Source organism: Bombina bombina, chromosome 1, assembly GCF_027579735.1.
Source record: "Bombina bombina isolate aBomBom1 chromosome 1, aBomBom1.pri, whole genome shotgun sequence".
Lineage (NCBI taxonomy): Eukaryota > Metazoa > Chordata > Amphibia > Anura > Bombinatoridae > Bombina > Bombina bombina.
Genome location: NC_069499.1, coordinates 1,559,448,953 through 1,559,475,407, shown reverse-complemented (window position 1 = coordinate 1,559,475,407; position 26,455 = coordinate 1,559,448,953). Strand labels below are relative to the sequence as shown.

The 26,455-nt window shown below is 36.9% G+C and overlaps 1 protein-coding gene across 1 annotated transcript in view; it reads left to right on the top strand.

The window, feature by feature from the left end:
* Positions 1–26,455, top strand: part of LOC128635651 (alpha-N-acetylgalactosaminide alpha-2,6-sialyltransferase 1) — a 129,915-nt gene that overhangs the window by 50,740 nt on the left and 52,720 nt on the right. The window lies entirely within an intron of this gene.

The following is a 26,455-nucleotide window of genomic DNA, read 5'->3' as shown; positions in this document are numbered from 1 at the left end:
ATTGATAATAGGAGTAAATTAGAAAGTTGCTTAAAATTGCATGCTCTCTCTGAATCACGAAATAATAAATTTGGGTTCAGTGTCCCTTTAAGGATAATACAATGTACAGTTAGGAATAAGAACACTCACAGGCACCAGGCACTAGTGTGGCGCAGTATCAGCGTGCTAGATCCTCTCAGTCATCAATCAGTCTAGGGCGCGCCTCAGCTTGTTCATAATTCTTTAATGGTAGTAACCAGCTTAAATAAAGGCCATGACAGATTAATATAAAAATTCTATTTATTTATAAACATTAGTTATGCGGAATCTCATGCTGTACTAATGCAGTAGTATCAGATCCTTTGTTATTCTTTTTAGTGACCTTAGCCACCTTAGTTTGCTGGTCCAGGAAATAGAAGAAACAGAGAATATTGGATCAGTCACATGTGTATTCGTTGGAAGGGGAATTTTATTATCCAGCAAAGCACAAAATGTATCATAGTAGTGAAAGATCCAGTAGACTTCTGTCTTGCTAAGAGACAATTAAGCTGAGGGGGAGTAAGTAGTCACTTATAGGTTACATTTTTGGACCACCGTTATGTACTTGATTTTTATTTTTTATTTTTCATGGGAACAGATCTGGGAAAATTCAGTTGCAAAATGATGCACAGATTGTTTTTGGGTTTGACAATCTCTTCTAAGAAGCAGTCAAAGTAAATTATAGAATCTCTGGTGCTTTATCAGAGGTTTCTTGGTAATAAGTTTTTTTTTGGTTCAATTAAGTTATAAAGAAATGTGTTTTCTCTTTAAGGTCTGAAATAGATCCTGTATGTTGCATTGGGTGCAGCAACACCTGTGGATGCAGGGAACACCCTGTAATAACTAATAATTTATTCGGCCATTATTGTCCAGAAGTTCCAACCTACCCACTATGGGCTAGATAATGAGTGGAGCACAAATTTACGATCATGTGAGTGCCTTATCTGCGTTCAACATTTTTTATCATTGGGCACCCAGTTGTGCACTTATTACAGGTCGCAATTAAAAATGTTGCACTCTCCTGGCCACATCCTCGCCACAGAAAAGACTTTGCAAAGTTGAGAACGCAGGACCGTATTCCCCTATAGACTTTAATGAAGCCTCTTTTGAACACAAAAAAATAAACGTATAACGTTTTGGGGATAATGTATCATTATCCCCGAAACGTTACACTGTCACAGTAAAGATTTGTTGAAAAGTACCAGCGAGTGCAAGTTTCTTTCATTGCTATTATATATATATCTATCTACAGTATATACAGTATATATATATTTCTATACATATGTATATCTGTATTTATATGTGTATATATGTCTGTAATGTAATTAATAACTTTGGGGCACATATCCCTTATTTGTACATCAATTAATTATTACATCCATGTACTCCGTTATATAACTCTTTTCCATAATTCTAACTACTTCTGTACTTAATTATTCAGAGTTTTCTATCCCATATACATTAACTCTTTCCTGCATTTCTATGTATTATGATCAATCAACATATTTCTACTAACACCAGGCATTCCATTATAATAACATTTTTCCCTTTCCAAGGTAATAGACAGTGACATATTGAGGTCATATATATTTATATAAATAGCTTATTGATGAGCTAATGTCTATTTAAGAATGTCTTATTGGAAATCGATTATGGTTTTCCTATAATATGTATGTTGTTATGGCTTTTTAATAATTGTCTGCTGAATAGGAGAGTTATATTGTATAGTGATGTACTGTAATGTAATTTTGTGATCAATGGTATAACACTGTGTAATTGCTTAGGCTATACCTAGCAAGGACTGATACTTTATTGTATTTATTTATTTATTTATAAAATATTTTACCAGGAAGGATACATTGAGATTTCTCTCATTTTCAAGTATGTCCTGAGTCCACAAAACATTGCATTGATACAATAGGGTACAATAAAATACAAAAACAATAATAATACACAATATATGCAAACATTTAACATAGAGCAGGTACAAAATATTTAATCAACCATGACAGGTGCATTCTGTTTTGAGATATGTATAGAGGGATCTCTTAAAGGATATTAGGCTTGGGGAAGGTTTGAAAGTGTGCGGGAGGTCGTTCCATAATTGTGGCGCTCTGTAGGAAAAGGAGGATTGAGCTGCTTTCTTTTTGTATTGAGGCACGCTAAATAATGTGCTGGTATTGGATCAGAGGTTATAGGAGGTGGGAATAGCTGGGGAGAGCATTCTGCTCAGGTAGGGTGGGAGCTTCCCAGAAAGGCTCTTAAACACAAGGCAGGAAAGATGGAGGGAGCGTCTGGATTCCAGCGACAGCCAGTTTAGTTATTTTAGCATGTCACAATGGTGGGTCCTGTAGTTATATTGTAGCACAAAGCGGCAGAACGAGTTATACAATGTATTAAGTTTATTAATGTGAGTTTGCGGTGCAGGTGCATATACTACGTCCCCGTAATCCATGATAGGCATCAGCATTTGCTGTACAATCTTTTCCTTTACTGTAGGGCTGAGGCAGGATTTGTTTCTATACAGGGCACCTAGTTTTGGATAAAGTTTAGATGCAAGTTTTTCTATGTGGAGGCCAAAAGATAGATTGGGGTTTAACAACATACCCAAGTATTTGAAAGAGTGGATCACAAAGATCATTGTGACAGTTTTGCCAGTGTTTAGGAAGAGTTTGTTTTTTGAGATCCACTTTTATGCCTCTGTGAATTGGTCTTGCAGCACTGCTTGGAGCTGCAGCAGATCGGAATTGTTTGCATAGATTACCGTGTCATCTGCGTACATGTGTACAGTTGAGGATTTGCAGACATTAGGCAGATCATTTATAAATAATGTGAATAGTAGGGGGCCGAGAATGGAACCTTGGGGAACACCACACGTGACCGGAAGAGGGAGGGAGTCACTGTCAGAAATGGAGACATATTGTGATCGATCCGATACATATGATCAAAACCAGGTTAGTGGATGATCACCAATACCTGAGTTTTTTAGTTTGAGCAGTAGTATGTCGTGGTCTGCTGTGTCAAAGGCCTTTGCAAAATCAAGGAAAATAGCTCCAGTTAGGTCTCCTTGTTCCATGCTAGTTTGGATGTCGTTGCAAACTTTTAGGAGGGCAGTTGTAGTGGAGTAATTTGGGCAAAAACCTGATTGATTAGGGGTCAGATAGTTAGATTGTTGGTAATACTCACATAGTTGTGTATGGACGCATTTTTCTAAGATTTTTGACAATACTGGGAGCAAAGATATAGGACGATAATTAGAAACCAAGGTTAACTCCCCACTTTTATGGATAGGCACTACTCTTGCAGTTTTCCAAAGTTTGGGTATGTATCCAGACACCAAGGATTCGTTAATTAGGGTTGTGACTTTGTGATTGGTTAGTCATTTTTAGGTCTTATCCAATGAGTATCAAGTACACCCCTTTTAAAACCAGCATTAGTGTGCACTTTTTAACAGTAGTGAGTATGGCTTACGCCGAAACGCGTATACTGTGCTTCTTTTTCATTGTATCACTTTCCATTTGCCCTTACATGGAGAGTTTTTAACCATGGAAATAAAGTTTGCTTTTTAATCAAGGCTGCTCCCGCTCGTTTCTTTGGATTGGATATATGTCAAATATAAATACATATATACATATGCATGTATATTTATATTCATACATATATTTATACATATGTTCCTATTTTTTTCTAACACCTTACATCTCATATCTGCCTGTACACTCACCAAGTACCACTGACTTTAAGCTAATTCAAGATACCCTGACATATCTTTAAGCCCTTATAAGCTTGTTTTGAATTTTTTAAATCATTTGTATTAGATAGTGTTATTATGAGTGTAGCTGTACTTTTAAATACATTTTTTTATGTGTATTGTGACACTTTTTTGACTTGCGTAACAGTTAACCAAAGCTCTCAAGTCACTGTAATCACTCTAGCGTAAATCGTGATTGTTCTCATTTACTTTCAACTTGCAATACAGGCTGAATTTAACTTGCTTGCAAACAGCCTCAAAAACGTATTATCGCTTGCACGCAAACGATAGCACTCCACTTGTCATCTATTCCAAAATCTGTACTGTTTCATCTGTTGAGTAGGCTGTGCTTAGTGATTTTCCACCTTCCTCTAAATCTCAAATAACCAATACCTTTTCTGATATTTTACACTTCCTGCGTTATACATACATATGGGTGAGAAGATTAGAGAAAACTTCTTTGCATGGGAGCCCCAGTTAGAGGGGCAATTTCCTTTGTTAGTGAAAGTTTTGAGGATTACAGGAGAATCTGAGACTTTTGACCTTAATAATGGTCCATCCATTTCCAATTAAAAATTTGGTAATGAAAGACGTGACTGTGAGAGTAGTCACCACAAAGGACTGTAATAGCAAAGAAGAACAAGAGAAGGTGCCACATTAGTGCAATATCATTCAGGTGCGTGAGAGGAGGTATGTGCAAGAGTAATCATATTATACTCACAATCTCTAAAGCGCTTAAAAAGTGCCAGATAGACGTGCTGAACTATCACAAGCTGTTCAGAAAGCTCTCACAGGCGTGTCCACTTCTATTGAATCTCAGAAAAGATCCCAGCCACAAGCACAGGTGTACTTGAATTAGATACAGCAAACTGCTAGCACACCGTTAGGGATCACGATGTCGTCAGATACCAGACGGTATTAGTCAGCATAAAAAAGACGTGCCATTGAGTGTCTAAATAGAATAGACTTTATAAAAAGCTTAAAATATTAAAAAGTTCACAACGCGTTTCACAGTCTACACATAGACTGCTTCCTCAGGTGAATAATAAACAATGAACAGCACAGCATTCAAAAACCCTTCAGAGGAATCTATTTGGATCGATTGTGATTACACCTGATAGTTTATCTAAAAATCTGAGGTGACGTATTAGTCACACCCACATGAAAACAGCTACAATGTTAACCATCATTCTTGTAAGTACCCTATTTGTTGTGTATGTAAATCATCTAAAGCAAATGAGATAGCGATAATGTGAATATATGCAAAATATACATATATATGTATGCCGTTTAGAAAAACTGTAAAATATATATATATATCGGTAGAAACCAAAATTGATCCATAAATACATAATATAAAAATACATAAAATATGTATACAAATGTTGATAAACACATTGTACATATAAGAAACAGATATAATCATACATAGAAAACCATATCATAACAAAAAGGGTGCTGTAAGCGTACATACATTGTTGCACATGTAACAAAAGGGGATCAGTCTATATGGTGATACATATACTCTAAAGATAATCCGTCCAAGTGATATATGCAATATAAATAAATAAATATATATATATATATATATATATAAAACTAGTATAGTCTGACTACCCTATGAACCCAGATCTTAATTAAAAGCTGCCATATCTATCTGTTTGTTTAGGCCAAAGGGACTTAAAGTCTTCAACTTCCAAATCTAATACGTTTCCCTGTGGAGTAAACGTACAAACCTATTGGTACCCCAACTCTTACGAATATGATCAATAGGGAAAATCCTAAATATATCAGATCTACTTTGATGTTGGCAAGCACTATGTCTAGGAACACTATGATTGGGGAGGTTTTTTTTTAGGTTCCTCAAATGCTCTCCCCATCTTTTTTTTTTAGGGGTCTACAAGTCCTCCCCACATACTGTTTCCCACAAACACACTCCAAAATATATACTACAAATTTAAAATCACATGTGAAACGTGTCGAGATGTCAAAATATTTATTAGTAGCAAAGGATGTGAAGGTAGTTCTAGTAACTAGTTCCAAAAGTATAAAAGCATAGACCACAATTAGCGCTCTTGCATTTATAAAATCCTGCAATGCCCATTAACATTTTTGGCTTTATTTCTATAAGCTTATTGCCTAATGGTTTTAATTTATTCATGACTATTTTACTTGGAGACAACCTATTTTTTATAGTAGGTGCTCACCTAAAAGTACATATTGAACTAGGACCCACTACTTCTCTAAGGATCGGGTCACCCCTAATAATATGCCAATATTTGTTAAGGATTTTAGATATATCTCTGTGGTTATTGTTAAATTGCGTAATAATCCTAAAAATTGCCCCTTATTGGATGGTCTCCATTAGTCATAACTAAATTAGCTCTATTTTTACTGTCCTTCAAATAACCACAATCTCTTCGATCTGTTTGTGTCACCCCTAATAATATGCCAATATTTGCTAAGGATCTTAGATATATCTCTGTGGTTATTGTTAAATTGCGTAATAAACCTCAAATTGCCCCCTATTGGATGGTCTCCACTAGTCATAACTTAATTAGCTCTATTTTTACTGTCCTTCAAATAACCACAATCTCTTCGATCTGTTTGTGTCACCCCTAATAATATGCCAATATTTGCTAAGGATCTTAGATATATCTCTGTGGTTATTGTTAAATTGCGTAATAAACCTCAAATTGCCCCCTATTGGATGGTCTCCACTAGTCATAACTTAATTAGCTCTATTTTTACTGTCCTTCAAATAACCACAATCTCTTCGATCTGTTTGTGTCACCCCTAATAATATGCCAATATTTGCTAAGGATCTTAGATATATCTCTGTGGTTATTGTTAAATTGCGTAATAAACCTCAAATTGCCCCCTATTGAATGGTCTCCACTAGTCATAACTTAATTAGCTCTATTTTTACTGTCCTTCAAATAACCACAATCTCTTCAATCTGTTTGTGGATATGAAAAGATATGTATGAAAGTTAAACATGCAGAAATATTTTTGTGAGAAAAAATTGAAATGTACGGGATTTAGTCCCATTTTAGCAGATATTATGGAGGAAATACATTGTTCAAATTTGATATGTTTTGAACCTGAGGATTTGTTGGACCATATGTTTGAGGATTATATCCATACTGATCTGAGATTACCCTCAGATTTTAACTCCCAAACTAACAATTTAAACATACAATTGTTTCAAAATTTGGTTCTGGAGGAGTTTGGGAACTTACCTACTGGTGCTCCCAGAAAAAAACATCTAAACCCTTACGAGATGAGAGCCCTGTTAAATTTGGCATCTAATAAAAACATAATTATTAGGCCCGCTTAAAAAAGTTGGGGGTGTGGTCCTACAGGACAGAAAAGACTACCTTAGGGAGGCAGATATAATTCTTCTAGACAAGACATATTATAGGAGATTGACTTTTAATCCCACACTGAATTTTACCAAATAAAATTGGTGGATGAAGGTTATATGGAAGGTATTGTAAATAAAAAAGAAAATATATTTTTGATACCTGATCAACCCAATCTAGCATATTACTATCACCTCCCCAAGGTGCATAAATGCCTTATTGATCCCCCAGGGAGACCGATTATTTTGGGAAACGGCAATTTAACATGCAATCTCTCTGAATATGTCGACTAGTTCCTAAAAAAAATGGTGGTGACCCTTCAATCTTATATCAAAGATTCTGCTGACCTTATGTTGAAACTGGATAGGATAAAAAAATCAGGTAGAAATTGAATATGGCTCACTTGTGATGTATCAGCCTTGTACTATATCTCATCATTTAGATTTAGAAACTAGTAAATTCTTTTTCGACCTTGATATTTTTCTGCCGGAAAAACAGAAGTCTTTTCTCTTGAAAGCCATAGCCTTCATAGTTGAAAACAGTTATTTTGTCTACCATGAACAATTTTTTCTTCCTATCAGGGGAAAAGCCATGGGGACCAGATTTGCCCTGAGCTTTGAGAACTTTTTAATGGTGATTTTTTTGACGATAGATACATCTATTTGTCAGGTTTTTGGGGAAATCTGGTCTTCTATGGTCGTTATATAGACAATCTCTTGTTTATTTGGAAGGGGGGAGGGGTCTGACGCTGAAGCATTGTTGTTTGTAGCCCACCTTAACAATAATGATATGGGCATAAAATTTGCTTCTAATGTGGGCCTTCAATCCGTAGAATTTTTGGATTTAAATCTCTCTTGGGACATGGAGGGTAATATAGCGACTAAAACTTTCTTTAAAGCAGTAGATACCAACAGCTATTTGAATTACCATAGCAACCACCACAAACCCTGGAAAACAAACAAACATACATTTTAATCAATTCTGTAGATTAAGCATAAATTGTACAGATTTAAAAGATTTTGATGATCAGGCTAAGGTTCGTAATGAAAAATTTAGTGAGAAAATGTATCCCTTAGATTTGTTAACTAAAAGTAAAAATAGAGCGAAAGAAATAGATAAGGGAAGTTTATTTGTACATAAAGACAAACATTTAGTTATGACTAGTGGAGACCATCCAATAGGGGGCAATTTAAAGTTTATTACTCAATTTAACAATAACCACAGAGATATATCTAAGATCCTTAACAAATATTGGCATATTATTAGGGTTGACCCTATCCTTAGAGATGTAGTGGGTCCTAGTCCAATATGTACTTTTAGACAAGCACCTACTATAAAAAATAAGTTGACTCCAATTAAAATAGTCATGAGTAAATTAAAACCGTTAAGCGATAAGCTTAAATATAGAAATAAGGCCAAAATGTTTAATCTATTGGGTGTTGCAGGATTTTATAAATGCAAGAGGGCTAATTGTGGTCTATGCTCTTATACTTTTAGTACTAGAACTACCTTCCCATCCTTTGCTACTAAACTTCTGACATCTCAACACGTTTCAAATGTGATTCTCAATTTGTGGTATATATTTTGGAGTGTGTTTGTGGGATACAGTATGTGGGGAGGACCTGTAGAATGCTCAAAAGAAGATGGGGAGAGCATTTGAGGAACCTAAAAAAAACCTCCCCAATCCTAGTGTCCCTAGACATAGTGCTTGCCAACATCAAAGTAGATCTGATATATTTAGGATTTTCCCATTTGGCCTAAACTAACAGATAGATATGGCAGCTTTTAATTTAGAAGCTGATCTGGGTTCATATGGTGGTCAGACTATACTAGTTATATATATATATATATATTTATTTATATTGTATATATCACTTGGGCGGATTATCTTTAGAGTATATGTATCACCATATAGACTGATTCCCTTTTGTTACATGTGCAACAACGTGTGTACGCTTACAGTCCCCTTTTTTGTTATGATATGGCTTTCTATGTATGATTATATCTGTTTCTTATATGTGCAATGTGTTTATCAACATTTGTTTATCAACATGTGTATATATCTTTTATGTATTTTTATTATTATGCATTTATGGATTGATTTTGGTTTCTACCGATATATATATATATATTTTACAGTTTTTGTAAACGGCATACATATATTTGTATATTTTGTATATATTCACATTATCACTATCTCATTTGCTTTAGATGATTTACATACACTGCAAATAGGGTACTTACGAGAATGATGGTTAACATTGTAGCTATGTTCATATGGGCGTGACTAATACCTCACCTCAGATTTTTAGATAAACTATCAGGTGTAATCAAAATCGATTCAATTAGAATCCCCTGAAGGGTTTTTAAATGCTGTGCTGTTCAGTGTTTATTATTCACCTGAGGAAGCAGTCCATGTGTAGACTGGGAAATGTGTTGTGAACTTTTTAATATTTTAAGCTTTTTATAAAGTCTATTCTATTTAGACACTCAATGGCACGTCTTTTTTATGCTGACTAATACTATCTGGTATCTGACGACATTGTGATCCCTAACGGTGTGCTAGAAGTTTGCTGACTAATACTATCTGGTATCTGACGACATTGTGATCCCTAACGGTGTGCTAGAAGTTTGCTGTATCTAATTCAAGTACACCTGTGCTTGTGGCTGGGATCTTTTCTGAGACTCAGTAGAAGCGGACACGCCTGTGAGAGCTTTCTGAACAGCTTGTGATAGTTCAGCAATCAGCACATCTATCTGGCACTTTTTAAGTGCTTTGGAGATTGTGAGTATAATGTTATTACTCTTGCACATAACTCTCACGCACCTGAATGATATTGCACCAATGTGGCGCCTTCTCTTGTTCTTGTTTGCTATTACAGTCCTTTTGGCTCCTGTCCTGTTGGAGTTTGGAGAACCTAGCAGCTGCCTAGCGACACCGTCCATAAGTCCGATATCTTGGGGACTTTGTTCTGATCTCTACCCTTGATGTCCTCGGTTTTTGCCGTCTGTCATTTGCAACACCGGTGACTTTTAAAATAACACATTCTATCTACATATTTTTTTTTCTATGTTCTGTTTATTTTCATTTCACTGATTTTTAAATATATTCTTTTATACACAGTATTATCACAGATTTTTGGCACCTAGAAGGCGCATTCAGTTTTTTTGTAATTCAGTCACCACAAAGGTTGTCAGAACTTGGGATCATTTAACTTAAAGGGATATGAAACAGTACTTTAGTAAAATATGCTAAATCAAGTAAACATTAAAACAGCAAACTACTTACTTCTAACTTCTTCTATTCTCAGTGTAGCCACTGCCCTTAGGTTGATGAGGAAGCTGACATGTTGGTAACCTAAGGTGCATTCTGCCTCTTCTGAGCATGTGCAAGAGCTGAATTCATGTATCACTAGCTTTCACTGATTACTAAAAAGCTCATGTTACTCTAGAAGATATACCTTTCTATAGAGACCCCAGCCCTCGTGTAGGGCTCAGTGTCGGCTCCAGAACAAATGAAATGGGGGAGCATTTTATTTTCACGAGGGGGCACGTATTTACAGTCAAAATAAGAGCAGACCTACAGTACATATTCTGCAGGGAAGTGTAGCTTCTGACTGGCTTATCCCCCTCTATTAACATTTGGAGAATATGTGCTTAATCACTAGGTAAAAGAATGAAGTCTAAATCCTATGCAATGCACTAAATCAGAGCCATTAAACTTGAGACCCCCCAGTGCAATATCTAATTAAAAACAATTCACCCCTTAATCACCATGATCCAAAGCCCTTAAACTCATTCTCAAATCTAAATAATGTCCCATAAACAGCCATGCACCCCAAACCCCCCAATGCAATGAACCCCTTTGTTTGCAATAGCAGTGAGGACACTAGGTTTTCAGGTACTGGTAATTTTGTAGATTAGATTTAGCTTTACCTGTTTCACAAAAACTAACGGATATCAGGCTACTTAATACAACCTATGTACTGTGAACCTATAAGAATAGGATTGTATCATATAAATATAAGTCTATAAATGGCTACCGGCTTCTATCAACACCTCAAAAGTGCACTGTGATCTTAGGCCCGGCCTAAGATCACAGTGCACTTTTGAGGCATCGATAGAAGCCGGTAGCCATTTATAGACTTATATTTATATGATACAATCATATTCTTATCATGGTCTATTGTTTAAGAAAATGAGTAACTCACAATAGGTAAAATTAATAGGGTTAAAGACAAGTCCAAAAAGTCTCTAATTAACTTCCAATTTAAAATAAGAGGTTAAGATACGGAGCTCCTTGCAGATGCGTGATGCGACCTCACAGTTCGGCAGCTAACTCGGCCCCCAGCATGCAGCATTACATAACAATTCATTATTTTATTTATTATTTTTAAAGCGTATGATCATATCAATATTTTCTGAGGGGGCACAGCATTCCATTTGGGTGGGCATTGCCCCCCAATGCCCCCCCCCCTTGGAGCCGACCCTGGTAGTGCTGTTACAGAAAGTAATGGACCTGCATAAATGGTGCCAGATTACTAGTGGCACAATAAGTAATAGTTTTGCTCGTGAACAAACATGGCTGAAAGTAAACTTTTAATAAGGGCGGGGTAGCAAGTGTTTTATAAGTTGAAAGTAAATTGCTTGCTGACTAAACCCATTGCACGATAAATTCGAGAATTTGGATATTGCAAAAACGTTAACTTCTTTTCCCCATAGTAGTTAATGGAGTGCGGTTTAAAAAAAAAACAACAAAAAAAAACTAACACTTATCACCCGTGTTCTAACCCGACATAGCTTAAGACCTACAGAGCTAAATCCGAAGAGAGTTATGCATATTTTACATTCCAATGTTCTTCACATAGAAGAACATTTTATTTTTATTTTTAAATATATATTAATATATATATAATAATTTATTTGTAAAATATATCTACACCTATGGGGGGTAGTTATCAACGTGTCTATTTTACCTGTCTTCACCGGCCCAATACGCCCGCCTAAGCTCGCCTCACATCGCCGCCGTGGACCTGCAAAAATTCGCCTAAGTTATCAAAAAAGCTGTCAAAAAGCCGTGCACCAAGTACGGGGCAATGAGCAGCGGACTGTGAGAGTTATCACTCATCCGATCTCGCTGCTCTTCGGCTTTTTTACAGCTTTCTTGCTAGCCTGTCACTAAGCACCCACACTAAACTACACTGTTCTACCCCCTATACCGGTGCCCCCCGGAGCTCCCCGCAACTAAATAAAGTTACTAACCCCTAAACCGCCACTCCTAGACCCCACCACAACTCTTATAAATGTATTAACCCCTAAACCGCCACTCATAGACCCCGCCGCAACTCTTATAAATGTATTAACCCCTAAACCGCCACTCCCGGACACCGCTGCCACCTACATTATACCTAGTAACCCCTATCCTGCCCCCCCTATACCGTCGCCCTCTATAATAAAGTTATTAACCTCTATCCTGCTGATCCCGCACCTCGCCGCAACTAAATAAATAGTTTAACCCCTAAACCACCGCTCCCTGACCCCGCCGCAACCTATATTAAATTTATTAACCCCTATCCTGCCCCCCCTACACCGTCGCCACCTATAATACATTTATTAACCCCTATCCTGCCCCCCACTATACCGCCGCCACTGTAATAAAATTATTAACTCCTAAACCTAAGTCTAACACTAACCCTAATACCCCCCTAACTTAAATATTAATTAAATAAATCTAAATAATATTTCTATTATGAACTAAATTAATCCTATTTAAAACTAAATACTTACCTTTAAAATGAACCCTAATATAGCTACAATATAAATAATAATTATATTGTAGCTATCTTAGCATTTATTTTTATTTTACAGGCAAATTTCAATTTATTTTAACTAGGTACAATAGCTATTAAATAGTTATTAACTATTTAATAGCTTACCTAGCTAAAATAAAGAGAAATTAACCTGTAAAATAAAAACTAAACTAAGTTACAATTACACCTAACACTACACTATACTTAAATAAATTATTCCTATTTAAAACTAAATACTTACCTGTAAAATAAACCCTAAGATAGCTACAATATAATTAATAATTACATTGTAGCTATCTGAGGATTTATATTCATTTTACAGGTAACTTTGTATTTATTTTAGCTAGTTAGAATAGTTATTAAATAGTTATTAACTATTTAATAACTACCTAGCTAAAAGAAATACAAAATTACCTGTAAAATAAATCCTAACCTAAGTTACAATAAACCTAACACTACACTATCATTAAATTAATTAAATAAATTAACTACAAATAACTACAATTAAACACAATTACATAAACTAACGAAAGTACAAAAAATAAAAAAAGCTAAGTTACAAAAAATTACAAAAATAAGTTTCAAACATTTTAAAAATATTACAACAATTTTAAGCTACTTACACCTAATCTAAGCCCCCTAATAAAATAACAAACCCCCCCAAAATAAAAAAAATGCCCTACCCTATTCTAAATTAACAAAGTTCAAAGCTCTTTTACCTTACCAGCCCTTAAAAGGGCCTTTTGTGGGGCATGCCCCAAAGAATTCAGCTCTTTTGCCTGTAAAAGAAAAATACAACCCCCCCAACATTAAAACCCACCACCCACATACCCCTAATCTAACCCAAACCCCCCTTAAAATAACCTAACACTAATCCCCTGAAGATCATCCTACCTTGAGTCGTCTTCACTCAGCCGAGCAGCGATGGAACCGAAGAGGAGACCCGGAGCGGCAGAAGTTATCCTCCAAGCGGCGCTGAAGAAATCTTCCATCCGATGAAGTGATCCTCCAAGCAGCGCTGAAGAAGTCTTCCATCCGGGCGATGTCATCTTCCAAGAGGCGCTGAAGAAGTCTTCTATCCGGGCGATGTTATCTTCCAAGCGGGGTCTTCAATCTTCAATCTTCATCCCGCCGACGCGGAACATCCTTCTTTACCGATGGACTACCGACGAATGAAGGCTCCTTTAAGGGACGTCATCCAAGATGGCGTCCCTTCAATTCCGATTGGCTGATAGGATTCTATCAGCCAATCGGAATTAAGGTAGGAAAAATCTGATTGGCTGATTGAATCAGCCAATCAGATTCAAGTTCAATCCGATTGGCTGATCCAATCAGCCAATCAGATTGAGCTCGCATTCTATTGGCTGTTCCGATCAGCTTTGAACTTTGTAATTATTTTAACCATGTACAATAGCTATTAAATAGTTAAGAACTATTTAATAGCTACCTAGTTAAAATAATTACAAAATTACCTGTAAAATAAATCCTAACCTAAGTTACAATTAAACCTAACACTATACTATCATTAAATTAATTAAATAAAATACCTATAATTACCTACAATTAAACCTAACACTACACTATCAATACATTAATTAAAGGACCAGTCAACACAGTAGATTTGCATAATCAACAAATGCAAGATAACAAGACAATGCAATAGCACTTAGTCTGAGCTTCAAATGAGAGTAGATTTTTTTTTCTGACAATTTTAAGTTATGTCTTTTTCCACTCCCCCTGTACCATGTGACAGCCATCAGCCAATCACAAATGCATACACGTACCATGTGACCACCATCAGCCATTCACAAATGCATACACACTTATTCTTGCACATGCTCAGTAGGAGCTGGTGACTCAAAAAGTTTAAATATAAAAAGACTGTGCACATTTAGTTAATGGAAGTAAATTGGAAAGTTGTTTAAAATGGCATGCTCTATCTGAATAATGAAAGTTTAATTTTGATTGAGTGTCCCTTTAAATACAATATCTACAAATAAATACAATGAAATAAACTAACTAAAGTACAAAAAATAAAAAAGAACTAAGTTACAAAAAATAAAAAAATATTTACAAACATAAGAAAAATATTGCAACAATTTTAAACTAATTACACCTACTCTAAGCCCCCTAATAAAATAACAAAGACCCCCAAAATAAAAAATGCCCTACCCTATTCTAAATTAATAAAGTTCAAAGCTCTTTTTCCTTACCAGCCCTGAACAGGGCCCTTTGCGGGGCATGCCCCAAGAAGTTCAGCTCTTTTGCCTGTAAAAAAAAAACATACAATACCCCCCCCAACATTACAACCCACCACCCACATACCCCTAATCTAACCCAAACCCCCCTTAAATAAACCTAACACTAAGCACCTGAAGATCATCCTACCTTATCTTCACCTCACCAGGTATCACTGATCCGTCCTGGCTCCAAAATCTTCATCCAACCCAAGCGGGGGCTGGCGATCCATCATCCGGTGGCTGAAGAGGTCCAGAAGAGGCTCCAAAGTCTTCATCCTATCCGGGAAGAAGAGGCGATCCGGACCGGCAACCATCTTGATCCAAGCGGCATCTTCTATCTTCATCCGATGACGACCGGCTCCATCCTGAAGACCTCCACCGCGGACCCATCTTCATCCGGCGACGTCCAACTGAAGAATGACGGTTCCTTTAAGGGACGTCATCCAAGATGGCGTCCCTCGAATTCCGATTGGCTGATAGGATTCTATCAGCCAATCGGAATTAAGGTAGGAATATTCTGATCAGAATCAGAATCAAGTTCAATCCGATTGGCTGATCCAATCAGCCAATCAGATTGAGCTCGCATTCTATTGGCTGATTGGATCAGCCAATCGGATTGAACTTGATTCTGATTGGCTGATTCCATCAGCCAATCAGAATATTCCTACCTTAATTCCGATTGGCTGATAGAATCCTATCAGCCAATCGGAATTCGAGGGACGCCATCTTGGATGACGTCCCTTAAAGGAACCGTCATTCTTCAGTTGGACGTCTCCGGATGAAGATGGGTCCACGGTGGAGGTCTTCAGGATGGAGCCGGTCGTCATCGGATGAAGATAGAAGATGCCGCTTGGATCAAGATGTTTGCCGGTCCGGATCGCCTCTTCTTCCCGGATAGGATGAAGACTTTGGAGCCTCTTCTGGACCTCTTCAGCCACCGGATGATGGATCGCCAGCCCCCGCTTGGGTTGGATGAAGATTTTGGAGCCAGGACGGATCGGTGATACCTGGTGAGGTGAAGACAAGGTAGGATGATCTTCAGGGGCTTAGTGTTAGGTTTATTTAAGGGGAGTTTGGGTTAGATTAGGGGTATGTGGGTGGTGGGTTGTAATGTTGGGGGGGTATTGTATGTTTTTTTTTTACAGGCAAAAGAGCTGAACTTCTTGGGGCATGCCCCGCAAAGGGCCCTGTTCAGGGCTGGTAAGGTAAAAGAGCTTTGAACTTTATTAATTTAGAATAGGGTAGGGCATTTTTTATTTTGGGGGTCTTTGTTATTTTATTAGGGGGCTTAGAGTAGGTGTAATTAGTTTAAAATTGTTGTAATATTTTTCTTATGTTTGTAAATATTTTTTTATTTTTTGTAACTTAGTTCTTTTTTATTTTTTGTACTTTAGTTAGTTTATTTCATTGTAGTTATTTGTAGATATTGTATTTAATTAATGTATTGATAGTGTAGTGTTAGGTTTAATTGTAGGTAATTATAGGTATTTTATTTAATTAATTTAATGATAGTATAGTGTTAGGTTTAATTGTAACTTAGGTTAGGATTTATTTTACAGGTAATTTTGTAATTATTTTAACTAGGTAGCTATTAAAATAGTTCTTAACTATTTAATAGCTATTGTACATGGTTAAAATAATTACTAAGTTGCCTGTAAAATAAATATTAATCCTAAAATAGCTACAATGTAATTATAATTTATATTGTAGCTATATTAGGATTTATTTTACAGGTAAGTATTTATCTTTAAATAGGAATAATTTATTTAATAAGAGTTAATTAATTTCGTTAGATTAAAATTATATTTAACTTAGGGGGGTGTTAGTGTTAGGGTTAGACTTAGCTTTAGGGGTTAATACATTTATTAGAATAGCGGTGAGCTCCGGTCGGCAGATTAGGGGTTAATAATTGAAGTTAGGTGTCGGCGATGTTAGGGAGGGCAGATTAGGGGTTAATACTATTTATTATAGGGTTAGTGAGGCGGATTAGGGGTTAATAACTTTATTATAGTAGCGGTGCGGTCCGCTCGGCATATTAGGGGTTAATAAGTGTAGGCAGGTGGAGGCGACGTTGAGGGGGGCAGATTAGGGGTTAATAAATATAATATAGGGGTCGGCGGTGTTAGGGGCAGCAGATTAGGGGTACATAGCTATAATGTAGGTGGCGGCAGTGTGCGGTCGGCAGATTAGGGGTTAATTATTGTAGGTAGCTGGCAGCGACATTGTGGGGGGCAGATTAGGGGTTAATAAATATAATACAAGGGTCGGCGGTGTTAGGGGCAGCAGATTAGGGGTACATAAGTATAACGTAGGTGGCGGTCGGCAGATTAGGGGTTAAAAACATTTAATCGAGTGGCGTCGATGTGGGGGGACCTCGGTTTAGGGGTGCATAGGTAGTTTATGGGTGTTAGTGTACTTTAGAGTACAGTAGTTAAGAGCTTTATGAACCGGCGTTAGCCCAGAAAGCTCTTAACTACTGACTTTTTTCTGCGGCTGGAGTTTTGTTGTTAGATTTCTAACGCTCACTTCAGCCACGACTCTAAATACCGGAGTTAGAAAAATTCCATTGAAAAGCTAGGATATGCAATTTACGTAAGGGGATCTGCGGTATGGAAAATTTGCGGCTGAAAAGTGAGCGTTAGACCCTTTTTTGAGTGACTCCAAATACCGGAGTTAGCCTAAAACCAGCGTTAGGAGCCTCTAAAGCTGGTTTTCACGGCTACCGCCAAACTCCAAATCTAGGCCATAGGGTTTATTTTACAGGTAAGTATTTAGTTTTAAATAGGAATAATTTATTAAAGTATAGTGTAGTGTTAGGTGTAATTGTAACTTAGGTTAGTTTTTATTTTACAAGTAAATTTCTCTTTACTTTAACTAGGTAGCTATTAAATAGTTAATAACTATTTAATAGCTATTGTACCTAGTTAAAATAAATTGAAAGATGCCTGTAAAATAAAAATAAATCCTAAGATAGCTACAATATAATTATTATTTATATTGTAGCTATATTAGTGTTTATTTTAAAGGTAAGTATTTAGTTTTAAATAGGATTAATTTAGTTCATAATAGAAATATTATTTAGATTTATTTAATTAATATTTAAGTTAGGGGGGTGTTAGGGTTAGTGTTAGACTTAGGTTTAGGGGTTAATAAATTTATTACAGTGGCGGCGGTGTAGTGGGGGGCAGGATAGGGGTTAATAAATGTATTATAGGTGGCGACGGTGTAGGGGGGGCAGATTAGGGGTTAATAAATTTAATATAGGTTGCGGCAGGGTCCGGGAGCGGCGGTTTAGGGGTTAAACTATTTATTTAGTTGCGGCGAGGTGCGGGATCGGCAGTATAGGGGTTAATAACTTTATTATAGAGGGCGGCGGTATAGGGGGGGCAGGATAGGGGTTACTAGGTATAATGTAGGTGGCGGTGGGCTCCGGGAGCGGCGGTTTAGGGGTTAATACATATATTATAGTTGCGGTGGGCTCCGGGAGCGGCGGTTTAGCGGTTAATATGTATAGAGTAGCTTGCGGTGGGCTCCGGGAGCGGCGGTTTAGGGGGTAATAACTTTATTTAGTTGCGGCGGTGTAGGGGGGACAGATTAGTGGTGTTTAGACTCGGGGTACATGTTAGGGTGTTAGGTGCAGACATCTCCCATAGGAATCAATGGGATGTCTGGCAGTAGCGAACTTGTACTTTCGCTATGGTCAGACTCCCATTGATTCCTATGGGATCCGCCGCCTCCAGGGTGGCGGTTTGAAAACCAGGTACGCTGGGCCGGAAAAGTGCCGAGTGTACCTTCTAGTCATTTGATAACTAGCAAAAGTAGTCAGATTGTGCCGCACTTATGTGCGGAACATCTGGAGTGACGTAAGAATCGATCTGTGTCGGACTGAGTCCAGCGGATTGAAGTTTACGTCACAAAATTCTACTTTTGCCGGTATCTAGGGCTTGATAACTAAGGCGAATCAGCCTCGCCACAAATACGCTGCGGAATTCCAGCGTATTTGAGGTTGACGGCTTGATAACTAGGCCCCTATATGTCTATATAAAAATATACAGGTATAGATATATACAGATATATATAAGAATATATATTTAAAAATACTAAGAACACTTTCTACTATGTAAAGAACATTCAAATGTAAGATATTTAATTAAACACACAGTAAAAAACATAAAATATTAAAATTGATTAAAAATTGTTCTACAAGTTTTAAGGTATTTGAGTGAAAAGGGCTCCAAAAATGTGTGTGTATATATATATATTCAAACACCTTGTCATATACCTTTTTAACCCTTATAAAATAATTTAGGAATATTTATATTAATCATTTTTTTATCACATAGTGTATATATATGAGTGTAATACTTTGTTTTAATTTATTTATGTTGTGTTTGGTGCACATTTTTTTTTTTTTATTGAGGACATTAGATATAAAATAAAGTCACAATGTAAATACAGTATACAATTATGCAAATATTTACTTCATATTCAATATATATATACTTGTCCTCATTTTTACCCCCTATATGAAGATGGACACTTTTGGTCCTGTGTGAACAGATTGATTGGGGGATTACAATAAACATGATATAAACAGACAAAAGAATTTTGCGTCATAAAAAGAAAAGAATGTTACGATAGCATAACATAGTGAAACCATAATGTGAAAATTACCAGAACTGACTATCACCTAGATTACGAAATTTGCGCTATAGAGGGTATTTAACGAACGCAACAAAAGTTGCGTTATTTCACCCTCCATAGCGCTGCCATTCCAAGTTTTTGACAAGCCGACTTGTGTGTGCGATATGGTTGCGTTGAGCTCCATACCGCACAAAATACAAGCGCTGCTTTGATGTGCTCGTGCACGCTTTTCCCATAGACATCAATGGGGAGATAGTGTCAGAAAAAACCTAACACCTAAAAAGGGCGGAATTAAAAGCTCCGTAACGCATTGATGTCTATGGGGAAAAAATGTTACTTTTAAACCTAACACCCTAACATAAACCCCACGTCTAAACACCCCTAATCTGCTGCCCCTGACATCGTCGACACCTACATAATGTTATTAACCCCTAATCTGCCGCTCCCGATATCGCCGTCAATGAAATAAATCTATTAACCCCTAATCTGCCGCTCCTGATATCGGCGCACTATACTAAAGTTATTAACGCCTATTCCCCTGCACCCCAATATCGCCCACACTATAATAAAGATATTAACCTATTCCGCCGCTCCCTGACATCACCACCACTAAATAAAGCTATTAACCCCTAAAACTCTTGCCTCCCACATCACTACCACTAAATAAACCTATTAACCCCTAAACCGCCAGCCCCCCACATCGGAACAACCTAAAATAAAGTATTAATCCCTAACCCTAAACCTAACACCCCCTAACTTTAACATAATTAAAATAGAGCTAAATTAAAGTTACAATTATTAACTAAATAATACCTATTTAAAACTAAATACTTACCTGTGAAATAAAACCTAAGCTAGCTACAATATAACTAATAGTTATATTGTAGCTAGCTTAGGTTTTATTTTTATTTCACAGGTAAGTTTGTATTTATTTTAACTAGGTAGAATAGTTAGTAAATAGTTATTAACTATTTACTAACTACCAAGTTAAAATAAATACAAACTTACCTGTGAAATAAAACCTAAGCTGCCTTACACTAAAACCTAACATTACAAAAATCAAAAAACTACCACTACAAAAAATAAAAACCACTAAAATTACAAAAAATAAAAAATGAAATTATCCAAAATAATAAAAATTATTCCTATTCTAAAATACCCCAAATAAAAAAAACCTAATCTATAATACACTACAAAGGGCCTTTTGTAGGACATTGCACTAAAAAAATCATCTGTTTTCTACAAAAGAAAAAAACACACCCCATAACAATATACAAACCCCCACCCCCAAACCCACAAAATTAAAATAATCTTCCCATTGCCCTGACAAGGGCATTTGTATGAGCATTGCCCTTAAAAGGGCATTAAGCTATTTTGCTGCCCATTAAAAATAAAAAAATGCTATTGTAAAAAAAAACCCCACCCCAAAATGAAAAAAACAAACCATTACACAAAATAACAAACAAATTATCCAAAATAATAACAATTATTCATATTCTAATACCCATTTTTTTTAAAAAAACACCCCAAAATAAAAGAAACCTAATCTATAATAAACTACCAATAGCCCTTAAAAGGGCCCTTTGTAGGGCATTGCCCTATAGAAATCAGCTCTTTTTCTAAAAAAAAAATACAAACCCCCACCCCCCCAAACCCACAGGTCCATCGATCCGACGTGGAGGTCCTCTTCATTGGCTGATTCGAATCAGCCAATAGGAATGAGAGCTGCTTAAATCTTATTGGCTGATTTGAACAGCCAATATGATTTTTAGCAGTCCTTATTCCTATTGGCTGATTCAAATTGTTCAGCCAATAGGAATGCAATGGTACCCCCAGTATAAAAGGGATACCTTGCATTTCAATCCTCAGTGTGCAGCGGACAATCGCATGAAGAGGACCTCCACGTTGGATCGATGGACCTCCGCCTGGACCTCCACCTTTTTTAGATTAGGGCAGGAAAAAAAACTGAATGCTCTTTTAAGGGAAATGTCCATACAAATGCCCTTTTCAGGGCAATGGGTATATTAGGTTTTTTTAGTTACGTTTTTTTTATTTTGTGGGGGTGGGGGTTTGTAATGTTAGTGGGTCTGTATTTTTTTTAGAAAAAGAGCTGATTTCTTTAGGTCAATGCCCTACAAAAGGCCCTTATTATAAATTAGGTTTCTTTTTTTAAAAATGGGTATTAGAATAGGAATAATTGTTATTATTTTGGATAATTCGTTTGTTGTTTTGCAAAAGAGCTGAATGCCCCTTTAAGGGTAATGCCCATACAAATGCCCTTTTCAGGGCAATGGGTAGATTAGGTTGTACTTTATTTTTATTTTGTGGGTTTGGGGTGTGGGGGTTTGTATACTGTTAGGGGGTGTTTGTTTTTCTTTTGTAGGAAAAGAGCTGATTTCTTTAGGGCAATGACCTACAAAAGGCCTTTGTAAGGGCCTACAAAAGGCCCTTTTAAGGGCCCTTGGTAGTTTATTATAGATTAGTTTTTTATTTTGGGGCATTTTTTTTTTTTAACAGGGTATTAGAATAGGAATAATTTTTATTATTTTGGATAATTTCGTTTGTTATTTTTTGTAATGGTAGGTTTTTTTATTTTTTGTAATTTTAGTGTTTTTTATTTTTTGTAATGGTAGTTTTTTTATTTTTTGTAATGGTAGTTTTTAGTGTAAGACAGCTTAGGTTTTATTTCACAGGTAAGTTTATATTTATTTTAACTAGGTAGTTAGTAAATAGTTAATAACTATTTACTAACTAGTCTATCTAGTTAAAATAAATACAAACTTACCTGTGAAATAAAAATAAAACCTAAGCTAGCTATAATATAACTATTAGTTATATTGTAACTAGCTTAGGTTTTATTTCACAGGTAAGTATGTATTAAGTTTTAAATAGGTATTATTTAGTTAATAATTGTAACTTTAATTTAGCTCTATTTTAATTATGTTAAAGTTAGGGGGTGTTAGGTTTAGGGTTAGGATTACGGTTAGGTTTAGGGGTTAATAGTTTAATTTAGTTTTTGGTGATATGGGGGGGCTGTCGGTTTAGGGGTTAATAGGTTTATTTAGTGGTAGTGATGTGGGAGGCCAGAAGTTTAGGGGTTAATAACTTTATTTAGTGGCGGCGATTTCGGGGAGCGGCGGAATAGGGGTTAATATCTTTATGATAGCGTGGGAAATGTTGGGGTATGGGGGAATAGGGGTTAATAACTTTAGTATAGTGGCGACGATGTCGTGGAGTGTCGGAATAGGTGTTAATAAATTTTATTAGTGGCGGCGATGTTGGGAGCGGCAGATTAGGGGTTAATAAGCTTAATATAGTGTTTGCGATGAGGGAGGGCCTCGGTTTAGGGGTTAATAGGTAGTTTATAGGTGTTAGTGTACTTTGTAACACTTTAGTTATGAGTTTTATGTAACAGTTTTGTTGCGCAAAACTCATAACTACTGCTCTCAGATGGCGGTACGGAACTTGTCAGTATAGGGTGTAACACAAGCTTTTTAGCCTCACCGCAAAACTTCCCATGAAAAAAACATCATTTTTTTTACTGACGTTGCGTTACAGGCTAAAAGGCTTGCGGTACAGCTACACCGACAAGACTCGTAATGGCTGCGTTGCGGTTTTAACGCTGAAGTGACCATTTTTCAGCGTTAAAACATGAACGCACAACTCATAATCTACCTGTAAATTAGCTTAGATTATGACCATCCCCTTGTAATCCTATGCAAATAAATTTTAGATTGGTATCATATGTTTGTTTTTAAATTTCAAATTATCCAGGATTAAGCCTCTGGAGTTATATATAACACGCAGTGGCGTAGCGTGGCTTCTCAGCGCCCAGGGCAAGGCAAGAATTGCGCCCCCCTAATCCATTAGCACTGACTGAGTCTCTTCAACCAGTACAGTAGGGATTGGCAAATTTGCTTTGAATCTAGGAGACAGCTCAACAACAGGTTTTTGTTTAAAAACAAACAAAGCTTTATTTTAACAACAAAAATATATACTATATATATATATATATATATATATATAAATATATATATATATATATATATATATATATATATATATATATAATTCTAAACTCTACATTCATCCTTAAAAATTAGGATTCAATATGGTTGCAGGCAGCCATTACTTTATTATATACATTAAGTAAGTACATTATATAAAACTTAACAATTACATTTTTTATGGTTTAATATTTAAACATGGGATTTCATTTTTAAAATACATCTGAGCCAGCATGCCAGAGTGTGAGAGTGATCTATGCTGCTTTAAAGTGAAAGCCAGTTATTATTATTTTTAAATTCATTTTTAACCTGGGTAAAACATACAAGATGTAGATAATCTACATCTTGTAAGTTTTATTTTACCCAGGTTAAAAATGAATTTGAAATAAAATAACCAGCTTTCACTTTAAAGCAGCACAGATCACTCTCACACTCTGGCATGCTGGTTGGCTCAGACTCTGGGTCCTTTGGAAGTTGGAATTTGGCTGGCTGGCTCCGAGTGACTCTGGGTCCTTTGGAACTTGGCTGGCTGGCTGGCTGGCCCTGCGACGTCACCTGGGTAACGATAGAGGCTAAGCTGCATTTTGCGTGCGTTGCCATTTCCAATCCCTATTCCCCAAGGCCCAGGCAAAAACAGGGGCTATAATAATTTAATTATAATTCTGGCTGGCAGTGGCACTGGTGGTCTGGTTCTGATACGGACCCGGTGATGAGTTTGGTAATTTTTGTTGACACTACTTACCTTATCATTGCGGGCGCAGCGTGCTAGTCAGTCTGACTCCACTCTGGCTCTGCTGCTCTGACTTCTTCCTCCCTCCTGACATGTGCGCTGGGAGTGTGAGTGGACCATGCTAACTAGTGGCGTAAACACTAGTCTAGCAGCAGGTAACGGTTGGATAGGATTACACTCATAAAATTATGATAATTAAATCATTACACAGCACGTCTTGACTTCAGAGTAGTAGACAGTCCCACTCCCGCTGGGAGTGGGACTGTGACTGACTGTCTTGAGATGGTGGGGACTGGGGAGGCTGAGAGCCAAGCATTTTGCGCCCCTCAGAATTTTGCGCCCGGGGCAACCGCCCCTGTGGCCCCCCCCACGCTACGCCACTGATAACACGTCCTTGTTATTATATAGCGGTAGTAGCTTTATTAATCATGTGTATGCCAACCGCCGTACCTTCTCGGCTGCCGCCGGCGCAGCGGGAGGCCAAACACCCAAATATAATGTATTAAGTTACTATAACTGTAGACAAGAGTCTTGGAAGATTACTGCATAAATAAAGTAGACATAGAAGATCATGGAGGTTCTATCATAAACATTCAAATATTATGGCTTAAGTGCGGCTTATAGTTCTCGCCTAGCGGCTATTGTAGTTAACTTTATTTTAGCTTGCTATTGGGGATTAGCTATATATGTACAATTTAGCTTAGGAACATACAAGAAAACATTATTTAATTTTTCTAAAGCAAACAGATCTTATAACGTACTAATAAAACATTCCGGCTACTCTTATTTAAATTTTGAGTCTGTCTAATAGTTACATTTTGCACCTGAATTCTCAACCCCCAGAGAGACTTCCATAATGTGATGTGTAGTCTGGAGATGTGTCCATGAGGTAGTCAGAGAACAGTAGCTGAAGGGAAACTAAGTTCACTGTCCTTTGGTTAACCCCCTCAAGACCCCGAGGCAGCCACTGTGTTTCCAATCTTCCCTTGAGTTGTGTAGGTAGTCTCATTGCTCCAGTATAGTTCCTGGGTTTAAGCATATTATAAAACTTTCCCCATTTGCTTTCCATGTGTTTAACACTGGTGTTCAGGTCTTGTGGTTGTTCTTTAGGTAGGGTCAAAGCAGGATTCGATGTATAGTGATCAATGTGTCCCTGTTCCTGCATATTCCGATGTGGAGAAAGAGGTGTGACTTGGATGTCTCCTTGGTTCATGATCGTCTTCAGAGAACAATTGCTACTCATTGTTGACAACGTGGGAGAGTTTCTTGCTTGTCTGACCAGCTGATGGAGTTCTGTCATCTGTGTTTTGGGTTGATCAGTCTTCCTGGGCCCTGAGGATAGGCCGAACTCTGAATATGAAGATTGCTGTATTGCCAGTGCTTTTGGTTTCTCTGGCGCAACTTTGTTTATAAGTAGATGGAGTTCTTGCTCCGTGAGCGCCTTTTCTAGTAGTAGTTTAAATATTATCTCCAGCCTGAGGAGTAGTGGGTCTTGTGTGTTGGGAAAGACCTTGTGTCCGCCATAAAGCCATCTTTCTTTGTCGCGCGGTAGTGCAGTTTGGTGGTTTAATCCTGTTAGGAGAGTGATTTACATTGTAGATAGTTTAAGGTATTATGGTGGCTTTGATGTGATGTTAGTTCTGACAAAATTCCCCAGAGATCCGGGGTTGGGGGATGTTGCCTGCGTAGTCACCCCGCGACAGGCCTCAAATGTCCTTTTCTGTCCCCTTTTCTGTCTTCACTGTGCATAACACTGAGGAGAAATTGTTTCTACTCCCTAATAAGCATTTGCCTTCCCAATGTGTAAAGAATTAATTTTGAATGATCTGAAGGGAGATCACTAGTGACATTTTCAAGTAGTCTTATAAGTATATCATTTTTCAGTAAATA